This window comes from Mixophyes fleayi, chromosome 3 (assembly GCF_038048845.1).
Source record: "Mixophyes fleayi isolate aMixFle1 chromosome 3, aMixFle1.hap1, whole genome shotgun sequence".
NCBI classification, from domain to species: Eukaryota; Metazoa; Chordata; class Amphibia; order Anura; family Limnodynastidae; genus Mixophyes; species Mixophyes fleayi.
The window spans coordinates 184,875,066-184,891,144 of record NC_134404.1 but is presented as its reverse complement, the minus strand read 5'-3'; the positions used below and the strand labels follow the sequence as shown (position 1 = coordinate 184,891,144).

General features: G+C 46.3%; 1 long non-coding RNA gene across 1 annotated transcript in view; it reads right to left on the bottom strand.

The window, feature by feature from the left end:
- Positions 1 to 16,079, bottom strand: part of LOC142144246 (uncharacterized) — a 38,908-nt gene that overhangs the window by 21,790 nt on the left and 1,039 nt on the right. Inside the window, exon 2 of the long non-coding RNA XR_012689677.1 lies at positions 15,389 to 15,462. This is a non-coding gene — a long non-coding RNA (uncharacterized LOC142144246). The remainder of the gene's footprint in view (positions 1 to 15,388; positions 15,463 to 16,079) is intronic.

Here is a 16,079-nt window from a genome sequence, read left to right as displayed (position 1 = left end):
TGGCCACTGCCGGAACTCAGACCGGACATGCCCAACCCTATGGTAACACCGCCTTCACTGGAACTGCCAGGCAGACCTGTCGGAACTCAGAGTCAGGCACTCAAGTTGAACCGACGGAAGAACCCCCAGAACTCAAATGGGCCGTGCTGCACTGCCAATGGGGTACCCTATCACTGCCTTGGTAAGTTTGCGTGCCCAGGAAACTACGGTCCAGGAAAACTAACGTGTAGGCTACACATACTGTATGTGATGTAATTTAACTCTCTACTCCCACAAAGGAACGGATAAACACAAAGGAGAGGACAGTTACAAGAGCCTACCTTTAATGGGGGCATGACGTCTTGTACCTGGAAGAGACTTCTAACATAATCCAAACACAATACACAATGCTATATCACCACACAAGTTCAATAACACATTACTAATGTCTAAGATGGTCTGAGTATGACAAGCAATTGCGTCGGCTAGCTGACAAGCCTAGTGTACAACACCACAACAGGAGCCTTCTGCTCAAACTGATGTCCCAGGCCTATTGCCTGATGTTAACCCTCCGTCTCACACTGCTCCTAAGGGCTTAGTGCCCTGCCTCAATCTATCTGATAAGCCCAAATTCTTCTACTGGGCCTGGTGTCCCCTCTCTAACTATGGGCGTTAAGTCCAGCTCTTTATGGAGCCTAGTTCCCAGATAATTTACCTATGCCTAATTGTGCCAGGGTCTTGTGCCCACTACCTGTGCTGCGGGCCTAGTGCCTGAAGTGCCCCAGGGCCTTGTGCCCTTATCTGAGAGAGAAAGAGTGCGGGCGGGGGCCCGAGAGAGGTGATGCCCAGAAGGGCCCTACCTGTCTCCTAGGTCTTCGGGGATCTTCTCCTGGGATTCCCCAACAGCAGCAGCATCCATGCTCGGCCACCGTCTTCTTTCTTGATCACGCCGGTATTCTGATCTCAGAGTAGCTCCTAGCCCTGACAAGAGCTCTCTGCGTTCAATGTCTTCTACTCGCCGTCTTCTTTGTTCTCGGCTTGACCGCGCCGCCTCTCGTCCGCCGTCCTCTTTTCTGGATATTAAATAGCCAGTGCTTTGCCATAGCTCATCTCCACTCCCCCCCCCCCCAACCCCCTTGATACAGCACCCACCAATGGTTAAGAAGGATAGACCCAGGGATTTGTCCAGGGAGGGGAAAACGCTGTGGAAATTAGACCCTAGATATAAGGAGCCACTCCAGGGGGTAGGGGGGGAGATATTCATTCTGGGACTGGAAGCTACAGGGTGGCTGGTTTTAAAGTTGCCACTCTCTACCAGTGTAATAAATCGGCAGATCCACAGGTCGTCAAGTCCAGACAGCCAGGTGACTGTAACTCCTTAAGCTAGTGTGGTAAGGGACAGATAATGTGGTAAACCTGCCTGGCATTTATTTACTGTGTGTACATAATATTCTAATGTTGTTTTTATTACAATAAGTGTACTTTTGTATTTTTCGAACTGCATTTGCCTGAGTGACTAATAAGAACCTTAAAAGATACTGGGTAGGCTTTCCTGGCTTAGAAAGGCACTCGTGGGTGGCCAGCCAGAGTGAAGTGGGTAGAATTGGGCCAGAAAACCCGGTATCTTCACAGGGTACAAGCAGTGTTGGACTCCAAAAGGTGGGTTTAATAGCCAACCCAAAAAAGTATTAATTAGGAATGGAGGAGGTGAAAAATCTGGGGTATACCATAGGCAGAGGTCTGATAAAGCCACAACTTAATAAAATTGAGGCAATACAAAACTGGTCAACAGGAAACAATTTAGAACTTTCTTGGGAATCATAGAAGCTTTATTCCCAATTTTGGTACCATTGCTGTCCCATAGACTGACCTGATTAAGGGTAGGAAGTCAGTAATGATTAGGTAGAGTCCGGAAGCAGAAAATTATTTTCAGGCGTAAAAGATAGCATTATGCGCTCAAAGACACCTGATTTTTTTTTTCTTTTTACGAATAAATTTTTTATTGGTCTTTAAAGTTTTTCAAAAGGGGTACAGAAGAAAAAAAAAGAGGGGAAAGGGTACATAAAGGGGATGGAACACAAACACAATACACTTGAAAACATACAGAATCAAAATCAAATGTATCTGACTATTCGTTGTGTGCATTAGGCTTGACTAATACTTTACACACCAACAAACAAAAGATCATTCACCAGCGTCATTAGAGGGTGAGGGTAGAGAACGTGATGGATTTCCCTCCCCATCTGTCACATAATTGTGCCAGGCTCTCCACTTAATCAGCGGAGACGATGTTGACGTGGAATATGGGACACCCAGGGTTTCCATTTTGAAATTGAAATTGATTTTGGAGATCACCTTGGCCAGGGTAGGAGGGAGAGGCTGCTTCCAAGCCTGAGCTATAGCTGCTTTGGTTGCTATCAATATCTGGCCTGTCACGTATCTATCCCAACTGGGAAGAGTAGGGGGATAGTATTGCAATAAGGCTAACTGTGGTGTGGGGAGGACCGAGTGACGAAGGACTGAGCTTATCAATTTAAAAGGCTTTATTCCATATAGGCCTTACTACAGGGCATGACCAAAATATATGGAAAATATCACCACGCTCAGAACAATTACGCCAACATAGTGGACATATGGAAGGCCAGATTTTATCAAGTTTGTCTGGGGTAACATACATTCTATTCAATAATTTTACCAGCATCTCAGTATGGTTAAGGCACTTGGACATTTTAAAGGAGTTGGCGAAAATATGTTCCCAGTCTTCTTCTGACAAATCTAACTGAAGGTCTGATTCCCATTGGATCTGAGGTTTAGACTTAGGAGCGATATCAAGACCCAATAAGGTTTTATACAAGAGGGTAATACTGGCTCTACTACTACCTTTAGTTAATGGGGAGTAATACCTGGCTAAGGGAGGGCCTATTGCCGGAATACTCAATGGTAGGGAAGTTAATAGATGCCTGATTTGGAGGTATTTGTAAAAGTCGCCTTTGGGCAACGAATATAGGGCACTGAGGTGTGAGTAGGAGAAGAGCCCACCCGAGTCCAGCAAGTGTCCTAGAGTCCGAATACCCCTACCAATCCAACCAGAAAGATTCAAGTCTGGTATTTGTTTGGCGACCGCCTGTAGAGACACACCCGTCGTAGGACGCAGCAGCCCCTCGGTACTCCGGCATAACCGATCCCACACAGTCAAGGTATCTCTGATAAGGGCCAGCAAGGTCTCCACAGGAGGTCTCCACTGAACAGGTATTGATAAAAGATCCGTCAAGGGGAATTCTGGAATACACGCTAACTCCAGATCTACCCAAGGTTTCACTCCCCTTGGGAGATACCAGTCTCGAACCTGGGACAAAATACAAGCCTCATGATATTTTGTCAGATGAGGGAGGGCCAGTCCCCCTTGTCGCTTCCCTCTAGTCATATTCTGCATAGCAATACGGGGGGGTTTGGACTTCCAGATATATGTTCTCATCAGGGAGGTCAACTTGGCTAGCAGCCCCGGGGGAAGACAAAATGGGAGCATGCAAAATAGGTACATTAATTTAGGGAGAAGCATCATTTTAAACGCTGAGATCCTGCCTAACCAAGAGACCTCGAAGCACATCCATGAGCCTATAAGCTTCAATAGTTGTTGATGTAATATAGAGAAATTATGTTCTATAATTAAATCTAAGTGAGGAGTTATTTGAATCCCAAGATAAGTAAGTCCAGTAGTTTTCCAGGAGTAACTAAATTTATCTTTAAAAGCCTGTAATGTGTCTACCGGGACATTTATAGGGAGAACTTCTGTCTTTGAAGTATTCAATTTATAAAGGGAGGCTTTCCCAAACTGTAACAGCAGGTCCTGGATCGCTGGCAGCGAGGTCTCCGGGTTAGTCACAAATAGGAGCACGTCGTCAGCAAATAGGCAAACTTTATGGGATGTCCCTTTCACCTCTAAACCTGAGCATCTTTGGTCAAGTCTTATCCGTGCCGCCAACGGTTCTATGGCCATCAGATATATTATGGGGCAGCCCTGTCGGGTCCCGTTAGTAATTGAAAAATTTAGAGAAAGGAATCCATCACTATACACTCGTGCTGAAGGGTTCGAATATAAGGATAATATGGCCTTTAAGATATTGCCGGCAAAGGTGTGAAGGACCTGAGTCATATAAGACCAGTGTAACCTATTGAACGCCTTTTCAGCATCCAGGGATAGCAGTAACATGCTATCATTATTCTTATGGCATTGTTCTATTAAATGAAGTATACGTCTCGAATTATCAGGGCCCTGTCTACCTGTCACGAAGCCCACCTGATCTGGGTGGATCAATTTTGGGATGATAGGAGCAAGTCTGTTAGCAATCAGTTTTGCGAATATTTTAACATCAGAATTTAAAAGGGCTATGGGACGATAATTCTTGCAATCAGTAGGGTCTTTTCCAGGTTTGGGGATAACTACTATATGGGATTCTAACATCTCAGATGGGAAGGAACCAGAGTGGGTCCCGGCCTCATATAGTGGAAGAAGGATAGGTGACAGTACATCTTGGAATGTGGAGAAGAATGAGTTGCTGTATCCGTCAGGGCCAGGTGCCTTATTCTTAGGGAGTTGTTTAATGACCCTATCTATCTCATCTAAGGACTAAGGGGCATTTAGTTCTTCCCTGAGAGAGGGGGGTATAGTTGGCAGGGGGAGATTCCTCAAAAAGGCGGCGATATCATGTTCTGTCGGCTGATGGGGAGGTGTCGGTACGTAAATTATATAAGTCTGTATAGAAAGCTGCAAAAGAGTCTGCAATAGCTTTAGGCTTAGTAATCTTGGTGCCCTTGGAAGTCGTAATGGTTCTAATACGATTCCGGGCCTGCAGACCCCTAAGTTTACATGCCAGCAATCCACTCGCTCTGTTACCCGCCATATAATATTTTTGGCGTAGTTTAGATAGTGCCATTTGGTACACTGCATAAGAAGTTTTTGCAATTTGGCTTTGGCCTGCGTTCTCTCGAGGTTTAGCGTTTTGGACGGGTGTGTTTTGTTCTGGGTGTCTAAAAGTTTAAGTTTCGCCTCTAGTTTCGTCTGTAGATACAAGTTTGCCTTATGTAATCTAGAAGCTACATGAATAATCCTGCCCCGAACTACCGCCTTAAGGGCGCACCAGTAAGTAAAGACCGAGGTATCAGCTGGGTCATTAGTTTGTGTGAAGGAGTGAATAGCATCTTTTATCTCTAATTTTGCCTCAAGCAAGTATAATAGGTGTTCTGGCAGCCGCCATGGCCGTAACGCAAAGGGCGTTCGGTTAGATTTCCATGTCCACGTCACAGGAGCGTGGTCAGATCACGACATGGGGAGAATCTGCGTTTTATGTGTATTTTGTAAGGACCATTTTTGTGAGAGGATGAGATCAATCCTAGAGTAGGTATTGTGAACTGTAGAAAAGTAGGTGTAATCTCTATCTTTAGGGTTAGCTGTTCTCCATACGTCATATAAACCAAATTCGGCCAAAAGCCTACCCGGGGCCATATCTGAGGTGGTAGAGGATTGTGACTGTTTAGATCCTGGTTTTAGAGATCTGTCTAATTTGGGTTCCACTACTAGGTTGAAATCACCCATTATCACCAAACTGCCTCTTTTAACCTTTTCAATCAAAGCTAAAATATTTTTCAGGAAGTGAAGTTGTCTGGAGTTAGGGGTATACAGTGACACTAAAGTTATCCATTTCTCATTCAATTGTCCTATAACTATCAGATATCTACCCATCTTATCTTTCACTGTAGTGGAAAGTTTAAAGGAACACTTAGAGCTGAGTAGAATGGCAACACCGCATTTTTTATGAGGCCCATTCGCAGTGTAACATATAGGAAACCGCCGGTCCCTGAAGACAGGTGGGGCTTTGGCAGCAAAGTGTGTCTCCTGATTTGCTATTATGTCAGCTTTCACTTTATGAAATGATGTTAACGCCAGTCTTCGTTTAGCAGGGGAGTTAAGCCCTCTAGCGTTTTGAGACAGAAATGTAACCATCACTTAAAAGGAAGGATTGGAAGTATTACAACTAATGAGCAATCTATGAGGCACCGGTCAGATATGACCTGGCCTCTTAATGGAGTCAAAGTAATTGTCTTCAGGTGCTGTGTTCCAATGGGTAAAAGGAGGGGCAAAAGAGGGGAGGTTATATATCCCCTCTGGGGGTGGGGAAACAGAAATAATCCCAAATATAGGATTAACATTTTTGCCGGAGAGGGGAGATACCGGAAAACTCACAAACTTGGGGTGTGTGCGGCCTGGGCCAGTCGGCACCACCGCCCGCATGTATAACCCAAACCATAACCCGCCTAAAGTCGAGTAGGCAGGTAAAGAAATATGAGCACACATCAGAATCTAACTCAAAGTATGCATATCATAACAAGCAAATATACAGAGTTTCTACACTCCCTAAACACAAAGAAATAACATGTACTAGGTTATCAAAAGAGAGATTATTTATATCAGATGCCTTTTTCTACAGATACGGCCTACCACACGGATGCAGTGACTTTACGGTCTTAAGAGGCTAAGCTATAATGGAGGGATGACTCCATGCTGACCCACCTTTCAGATAAGGTTCTACTTGATTCACCTCTGCTCTCACCTGTATTTTGTATATTTGTTATAGTATTGTTAAAGAGGGCGCTTTAATTGAATACAAAGTTGGTTTCTATAAAATTTGACTACCGTTTATATTTCCTCTCACCGGGATAGTAATTTGGGCTTTTTCATATATAGGGAAAGTGATGCTTGTCTCTTACTAAGTATATATGTATATATATTTAAAGACATCTGATTTTAAAAATCAATTTGTTGTGCAGACAGATGCTCAAGTGTAGGGATAGGTGCAGTGTTATCCCAAAGTAAAAAAGGTGATGAGCATCCTATTATTTATTTAGGCAGGAAGTTGAATCCGCATGAAAGAAATTATGCCACTATTGAAAAGGAAGCCCTAGCAATTAAATGGGTGCTAGAAACGCTAAGGTATTACCTTTTGGGCCGGAAATTTAGGTTAATCACCATGTTCCGTTGAAATGGATGTCTGCGTACAAAGAAACTAATGGAAGAATAACTAGGTGGTTCTTGGGTTTCCAAAATGATAAATTTTATGTAGAGCATAGGCCAGCAAGCTAACTGGCTAAGGTAGATGCATTGTCCCGAATCTATTGTTTAGGGACTACAAGTGTTCCTCCCCGTAGGTCGAATCATGGGGGGGAGATATGCAGGCACGGGCTGGCAAACTTCAGCCCAGGGGGCGCACAGGCGGCCGCATCACATTACACGTGATGCGGCCGCGTCATTGATGATGCGGCTGCATTGCGTGTCATATGATGCGGCCGCCTGTGCGCTGATGCGGCTGCATCGCGTGTCCGTGGATGCAATGTCGAAGTAATATTGTGGGGGGGAATCGGGTAATGCCCCCCTGCCCCCCGGTCCAGCCCGCCCCTGGAGATATGTGACAGAAGCACTGGGAAGGAAGTGAGTGGGAGGTACATAAGATTTTTGTCATTTGTATTTTAAAACACCAGGGAAATTGTTTGTGTCTGAGAAAAATCTGCGAAGGGTCCCTGGTGTTTTGTATGGAGAGAGTAGAATGGGCTCCATAAAAAAAATCCCAGTCCGGGTCTTCTGGTCGGCAGTCTCACAGCAGACTAATTAGAAGCTGCACCTGATTGTATTTGTATGTTTCTATGGGACTTTACAGGTCCCGCCATAGCTTTGCAGCCATGGAGTATGCTTGTGCATGTAGTAATACTGATTTTTAAAAAATTAGGGACTTTTAACCTGGTAGAAAGTGCCAAATGTATATTAGATATTAGTTTATGTTTAAAATTTACCTTCATTAAGGGCCAAATTTACATGAATACATATTTTCATTTATTTGTATAAAATTAAAAACAATGCAATGAAGCATGAGACAAACTATTGAACAGACATATAACAACATTTGAATATGAAGAAGCAGTGTAAATGTGAGAGCCGCGGCACCTGTACATGTTGCCATAAGCAAGGTGCATTGCCCTTAGTTAGTTAGGCCTGGGAGTTAGGCCCATAGCGCAGGTAGGGCCCCACCAACAGGGCACAAGTGAAGGGGCAAAGGCAGCATGGCAGAGCGTGAAAAGGGGCCAAAGCAACATGGCAGAGAGTGAAGGGGGGTCAGAGCAGCATGGCAGAGTGTGAAGGGGGGGCCAAAGCAGCATGGCAGAGTGTGAAGGGGGGCCAAAGCAGCATGGCAGAATGTGAAGGGGGGTCAAAGCAGCATGGCAGAGTGTGAAGGGGGGCCAAAGCAGCATGGCACAGGGTGACGAAGGGGGGACCAGGAGAAGGGGGGGAGCAAAAGCAGCATGAAAGGTGCCAGGGCTGGTTGGAATTTTCTAAATGTATCCATATTTTTCCCCAAATTGCATCCCCAACATTCCAGGATCCAGACAAGCCGCAACTAAACAGACCAGCAGCTATAGGTCGTGAAAGTGACAAGAACCGGTAGGACAGTCTGTCAAATGTTCTGAGTCTAGTGGGACAATCCCGATTCTTGGTGTCTGTTCTGCCCAATCGAAGGGGCAGGTCAAGACTGTGTATTCTTTATATACTACACTATGGTGCTAGCTGTCCTTCGTGGTCTGACCACTCCCCCTCAATTGTCTGGTCTTGCCTCTTTGATGGCTGGCCACATCCCCTCTGGTGGGCCCCTAGCATTGCAGTCCCCCGGTGGGCCCTTCATGCCCCAGTCCGACACTGATTGTGCTACTCGCTGATAGTGTTAGAAGTCATCAGCAGGGTCCTGTTTTTTAAGGACAGATTTGTCACTTGTATTCATTTTAAAATATTTTTACAAGCTTTACATGATGTTAAATTATTATGCTTTTTGACAAATTAATATTTCAGTTGTTTGTCTTTTATCAACAAGTCACAGAACTTTTGATAACTGTACGATTACTTTTTAAACTTTATTTTGGAGTATCGTCAATGTTTAATCGTCAATGTTTTCATTAGTTTGATTTTCATCCTCAGACAGAATATACTCCTCTATTATATAAATATACATTGTGTTTTGTGCACATAGTGAAAATGTTACTGTTTTATTGGGCAAAGTTACACAAAGAATAACCTTCTAATAAGAAATGACTTAATTTATGGTTCTTGTAAAAACATTCCAGGTTACAATTTACACAAAGGGAATGATGGTGCTTGCTTGGTGATGGTGTATGAACAGAAAGGAGAAAATATACGATCTATGGAAGGCACATCTTATACCTTGGTGATGGTGTAGTTTGTGAAAATTGCTGCCCCTTGAATTTGACCCATCAGCGAGGAATATACATCCTATTCTTTACACTGTATACTGTTGATTGGGGTTTACATGGATATAATATTGTCATAATGTTAGGAACTCTTCCAGCCGGCACAACACAACCCGGAGTCTACTCTGCCAGTCAGGTGTTCACTGGAGCCCCTGATGGTGGGGACAGACTGGGCTGCAGACTGACAGAGGGTCGTGAAGTGTGTACCGGCTGGGGAGAACCCAGGCAAGAAGAGTCAGGTCCACGCAGAGGTCAAAGGCCGGCAGCAGGTATCAGTATCGATGAACAAGCCGAGGTCAGAGGTCACAGGCAGAGAAGCGGAACGGGTAAACGAGCCAAGGATCAGGGTCACAGGAAACACAAGCGAAGTCCAATACAAAGCCAAGGGTCAAACACGGGTAGTCAAAACGTAGATAACAGGATACAGGAACTGGAACAAGCAGGTCAGCAGACTGGAGCACAGAAGCTATAACCGGCAATGAGGCAGCAGACCTCATTGCCTTAAATACAGACACAGACCAATCAGCAGTTGAACACACTCCTGCAGGTTAATTTACTAGTATCCAGCAGGGCCAATCAGGGCTTGCCCCTGACCTACACAGTTGCAGGCTAATGCCTGTTAATAAGCCTAATAGAATCAGCCCACAGGCTGCCTGCTATGCGCATGCGCCCGGCTACCAGCACCGCCGGGACGCAGCGCTAGTGTACTAGCGTCTGGCCGTTGCCCTGGTGATGGCCGGACAGGAAGAGGAAATGACGTCCCGGTCGTCAAGGTGACGGCCGGGACGCTGGGGCGCATGAGAAGCGAGCCGCGGCGGCTGTGAGTACCGCCGCGGCTCGTGACAGTACCCCCCCCTTGAGGAGGAGTCAAGGGACCCCGACACCCAGGTTTCCTTGGAAATTTCCTTAAGAATTCCTTCAATTGTTTGGGAGCACGGAGTTGTCTCCGCGGAACCCAAGAGCGTTCTTCTAACCCGCGGTTCCTCCACTGTACCAAAAAGTGCACCTGTCCTTGCACTTTTTTGGAATCCAAGATTTTCTGAACACTGTACCTCTGTGGCATGCCTGAAGACTGGGCTTGAGCTGGATAAAGAACTGGTTTTAACAGAGAACAATGAAATGTGTTTGGAATTTTTAACGAGCCCGGAATTTTTAACCTAAATGCAACAGAGTTCACCTGCTTGATGATGGAAAACGGCCCGATGAATTTAGGGCCCAACTTCTTGCAAGGTTGCTTCAGCCTGATATTTTTTGTAGACAGCCAGACTTTCTGGCCAACCTTAAGAGAGCAGATGGTACGGTGTCGGCCCGATTTTTTTTTTGCAACAAGTGAGGCTTGTCTTAAAGATGAGTGCACTTTCTTCCAGATAATTCTGAGATCCCTGGCAGTGGAACGGATCTCCTGGATACCAACGGACTGGAGAGAATACAAAGAGTTCGATCTGGGGTGAAAACCATAATTGCAAAAAAACGGAGAGGTTTTGGTGGAGGAGTGACAGGAGTTGTTACAGGCAAATTCCGCCCAGGGCAACAAGGAGGACCAGTTGTCATGGAACTCCGACGTGTAGCATCGCAAGAACTTCTCCAAAGACTGGTTAACCCTTTCCGTCTGCCCATTTGACTGAGGGTGGTACGCTGATGACAAACTAATCTTGATTCCCAGGAGGGTACAGAATGATCTCCAGAACTGCGCAATGAACTGAGAACCCCGATCGGAGACGATGTCTGTAGGGAGTCCATGGAGGCGGAAAATGTGTTGAATGAACAGGACGGCCAAATCCCGAGCAGTAGGAAGCCTGGCTAGTGGAATAAAATGCGCCATCTTGCTAAACCGGTCTACCACGACCCAAATGGTATTGTGTCCCACAGAGGGTGGTAGATCAACTATAAAGTCCATGGATAGATGTGTCCAAGGTTTAGCAGGAGCGGCTAACGGAACTAACTGCCCTACCGGGCGAGTCCTGGGAACTTTGTTCCTTGCACAAACTTCGCAGGACAGGACGTGACTTTTGACGTCGGCAGACAGAGACGGCCACCATACGGTACGGGAAAGTATCTCTAGTGTTTTGTAGATGCCAGGATATCCAGCAGTCCGACTGTTGTGTGCTTCAGCAAGAACTGTCTTCCTTAGATGAACTGGGACAAACAACCGTCCTACCGGAGTGTTGTCAGGAGCCAACTTCTGAAACCTTTGTAAAGTACAGCTCAGATCTTGAGTTAATCCGGCATGGACCATGGATATAGGAACAATAGGCTCTGGGTTAGTGACTGGGGCATGATGTGCCAGAAAACTTCTAGACAGGGCGTCCGCTTGAATATTTTTAGAACCAGGACGATAAGTGATAATAAAGTTAAATCGGGTGAAGAACAGTGACCACCGAGCCTGACGGGGGTTTAGACGTTTAGCTGAATGAATATACTGCAGATTCTTATGATCCGTTATAACGGAGATCTGGTGTGCAGCGCCTTCCAACCAGTGTCGCCATTCCTCAAAGGCCCATTTAATTGCTAGCAATTCTCGATTTCCCACGTCATAATTGGTCTCCGCTGAGGAGAATTGGCGGTAAAAAAAGGCACATGGATGCAAGCGGTGAGTCTGAGGATCCTTTTGTGACAAGATAGCTCCAGCACCGACGTCAGAAGCATCTACCTCGAGAATAAATGGTACCTTTGGGTCCGGGTGTCTGAGGACCTGAGCGGACACAAAAGCTTCCTTTAGGGTTTTAAATGCATTTATTGCTTGATGTGACCAAACAGCCGGATCACCTCCTTTACGAGTCAAGGAGACGATAGGAGCCACGATGTCAGCAAAACCGCCAATAAATCTCCTGTAATAATTGGCGAATCCTAGGAATCTCTGGACCGCCTTGAGGTTATTGGGTTGTACCCAATCCAGGATTGCCTGGACCTTGGTGGGGTCCATGGAGAAACCCTCTGAAGAGATTATATAGCCAAGAAAGGAAACCTTCTTAACCTCAAACTCACATTTTTCGAGTTTCGCGTAGAGATGATGTTCCCGTAGTTTCTGTAGGACTTGTCTGACATGACTCCGATGTGCCGGCAATGAATTGGAATATATGAGAATGTCATCTAAGTAGACAACAACAAAGTGTCCCAGGAACTCACGTAACACCTCATTAATCAAATCCTGGAACACAGCAGGAGCGTTACTAAGGCCAAACGGCATGACCAAGTATTCGTAGTGGCCCGAGAGCGTGTTGAACACCGTCTTCCACTCATCACCTGCTCTAATGTGTATGAGGTTATAAGCACCACGAAGGTCGATTTTTGTGAAGACCGTTGCTCCTCTTAATTGATCAAAGAGTACAGAGATGAGAGGAAGCAGATAGGTGTTTTTAACCGTAATCATATTCTATCCCCGATAATCGATACATGGTCTGAGTCCAAAGTCCTTCTTGGACACAAGGAAGCACCCAGCCCCTACTGGAGACTTGGATGGCCTGATGAAGCCTTTCTCCAGATTTTCATCAATGTACTCCTGCATGGATTTGGTCTCTGGACCGGAGAGAGAATACAAACGTCCCTTGGGTAGTTTAGTACCTGGAATTAACTCGATGGCACAGTCGAACTCCCTGTGCGGTGGTAGAATATCAGCAGCCTTTTTAGAGAAGACATCCCAGAAGTCATGATACTGGGAGGGAAGCTGCTAAGGAATGGACCGAACCACACGTAGAGGTAATGTCAAACAGGACTGTGAACAATGAGAGCTCCACTGGACAATCTCTCCTTTTGCCCAATCTATGACAGGGTTATGACAGGATAGCCAAGGATGACCTAGAATCAAAGGCACTGACGGGCATTCGATGAGACGAAAGACTATAGATTCGGAGTGGAGAGCCCCAATCCTCAATTGTAATAGCGGGGTCTCCCAGGTAACCTTACCGCCTGGCAATGGAGCACCATCTAAGCCACATACCGAGATGGCGGATTTGAGTTTAACCCGCGGAATTCCAGCAGAGCGGGCAAACTCGAAGTCCAAGAAGTTACCTGCAGCTCCACTATCAATGAAGGCCACCAGACCCACAGAACAAGCACTGAACGTGAGCTGTGCAGGAACCACTACCGCATTTTTTGGGGAGACAATTTGTAGACCTAAGTGAACTCTCCCCTCGTTTCCTAGGCATGCTCGTTTCCCGACTTGTTTGGGCAAGAACGGGAGAAGTGGCCTCTTGCGCCACAATATAAACATAAGCCTTGTGGCCGTCTCCTGTCTCTTTCCTCAGAGGAAAGACGGTATGCTCCCAATTGCATTGGTTCCTCACCATCCTGGGAGAAAGGAACGAAGGCGGATGGAGGTGATGACGTTTCCTTTTCAATTTTCCGCTCTTTATATCTCCTGTCAATTTTAATGGAGAGGTGCATCAGATCCTCCAGAGAGCTAGGAGACGGGTATTGCACCAGCGAATCTTTAACCTGTTCGGATAGGCCGACACGGAACTGACTACGTAAGGCAGGGTCGTTCCATCCACTGTCAGGTGACCATCTACGGAATTCCGCGCAGTATTCTTCTGCCGACCGTCGGCCTTGTTTCAAGGACCGTAGATGAGCTTCCGCGGAGGCCACTCGATCCGGGTCATCATACAGTAAACCCAATGCCTCAAAGAAGGAGTCTACGGACTGCATGGCCGGACTGGTCTGTGGCAAAGAAAACGCCCAGGACTGGGGGTCACCCTGTAGAAGGGAAATAATTATCCCAACTCGTTGCTGCTCTGAACCGGAGGAGCGGGGTCTCATCCGAAAAATAGAGCTTGCAGCTCTCCCTGAAGTTCCGAAACAAGGTTCTATTTCCGGAGAACCGATCCGGTAAATTCATTTTGGGCTCACAGATGGGATCTGGAGGAGATTGTGAAGCTTTTGTGGCTTCTTCTTGAACAGACATACGCTCAGCCAATCCCTGCATCATCTGATACAAAGACTCAACATGGCCTGCTAGGGTTTGTGCCGGAGACGGTGTGGATCCACTTGCATCCATTCTAATCTTGTCTCCGTGAGTGGGCCGGTTATAATGTTACTGTTAGGAACTCTTCCAGCCGGCACAACACAACCCGGAGTCTACTCTGCCAGTCAGGTGTTCACTGGAGCCCCTGATGGTGGGGACAGACTGGGCTGCAGACTGACAGAGGGTCGTGAAGTGTGTACCGGCTGGGGAGAACCCAGGCAAGAAGAGTCAGGTCCACGCAGAGGTCAAAGGCCGGCAGCAGGTATCAGTATCGATGAACAAGCCGAGGTCAGAGGTCACAGGCAGAGAAGCGGAACGGGTAAACGAGCCAAGGATCAGGGTCACAGGAAACACAAGCGAAGTCCAATACAAAGCCAAGGGTCAAACACGGGTAGTCAAAACGTAGATAACAGGATACAGGAACTGGAACAAGCAGGTCAGCAGACTGGAGCACAGAAGCTATAACCGGCAATGAGGCAGCAGACCTCATTGCCTTAAATACAGACACAGACCAATCAGCAGTTGAACACACTCCTGCAGGTTAATTTACTAGTATCCAGCAGGGCCAATCAGGGCTTGCCCCTGACCTACACAGTTGCAGGCTAATGCCTGTTAATAAGCCTAATAGAATCAGCCCACAGGCTGCCTGCTATGCGCATGTGCCTGGCTACCAGCACCGCCGGGACGCAGCGCTAGTGTACTAGCGTCTGGCTGTTGCCCTGGTGACGGCCGGACAGGAAGAGGAAATGACGTCCCGGTCGTCAAGGTGACGGCTGGGACGATGGGGCGCATGAGAAGCGAGCCGCGGCGGCTGTGAGTACCGCCGCGGCTCGTGACACATAATAATGAAAGCTGTTTACAGGCACGAACATATTTAGTCACCCCAGGCCTCTCTCCCTAGGGTGCTCAGCTATTCCCAAGCCCCTTTGTGTGAACAGACATAGGGGTAAATTTATCAAGCTGCGGGTTTGAAAAAGTAGAGTTGTTGCCTATAGCAACCAATCAGATTCTAGTTATCATTTATTTAGTACATTCTACAAAATGACAGCTAGAATCTGATTGGATGCTATGGGCAACATTTACACTTTTTCACACTTGCAGCTTGATAAATTTACCCCATTATCCCGGTTGTATCTCACTCACTTGTGGGTCAGGGAATGGGTGTCACACTGCCTCTACCTCCGACAGTCTGCCTCTGAGCTTCTGCCAGTCAGTCCCTGTCAATAATACAGATTTTGATTGTCATTGATACATACACAGTTGACCAATGCAAGATAGACTTAACTTATATATGTTTTATGGAGCACAGTATACAGAGATTAGTCATTGTATTCTTCACATTGTGTACTGTTGATTGGAGAGTTCATAGACATAATATTGTATTAATATTAGTAATATGAGCTGCTTATGTCTTTTGTGTTCCCATACCAAGACCTCGATCCCTGAGGTGCTCATTCCCCAATACTCTGCCCCGTTGGTAAACACTGGTGAGGTTTGTTCCCAGTTGTGTCACACTCACTTAGGAGTCAGAATGGGTGCGACTGATACCAGTCAGACACTGCTGCCATTCACTGTCTCCACTGAGTGTGAGAAAAAGTGAGCTCCAGTTAGGCGAGGCGGGGACAAACTATAGAGTGCACACCAATATGGGATGGTGGAAACATCCCCCCAACACTCATCTGCAGGGGGAAGACTTGGAAGCCTGGTGGGTGGTAGTCGTGTTTTTCTTTTTAAAATAAACCTATATGGAAACTAAAAAAAAAAAGAAGTTGAAAAAAAAAAAGTTTTTCCTGATTTCCTGGAATGGTCCTGACCGGGGTCAAATTGCCAAGAA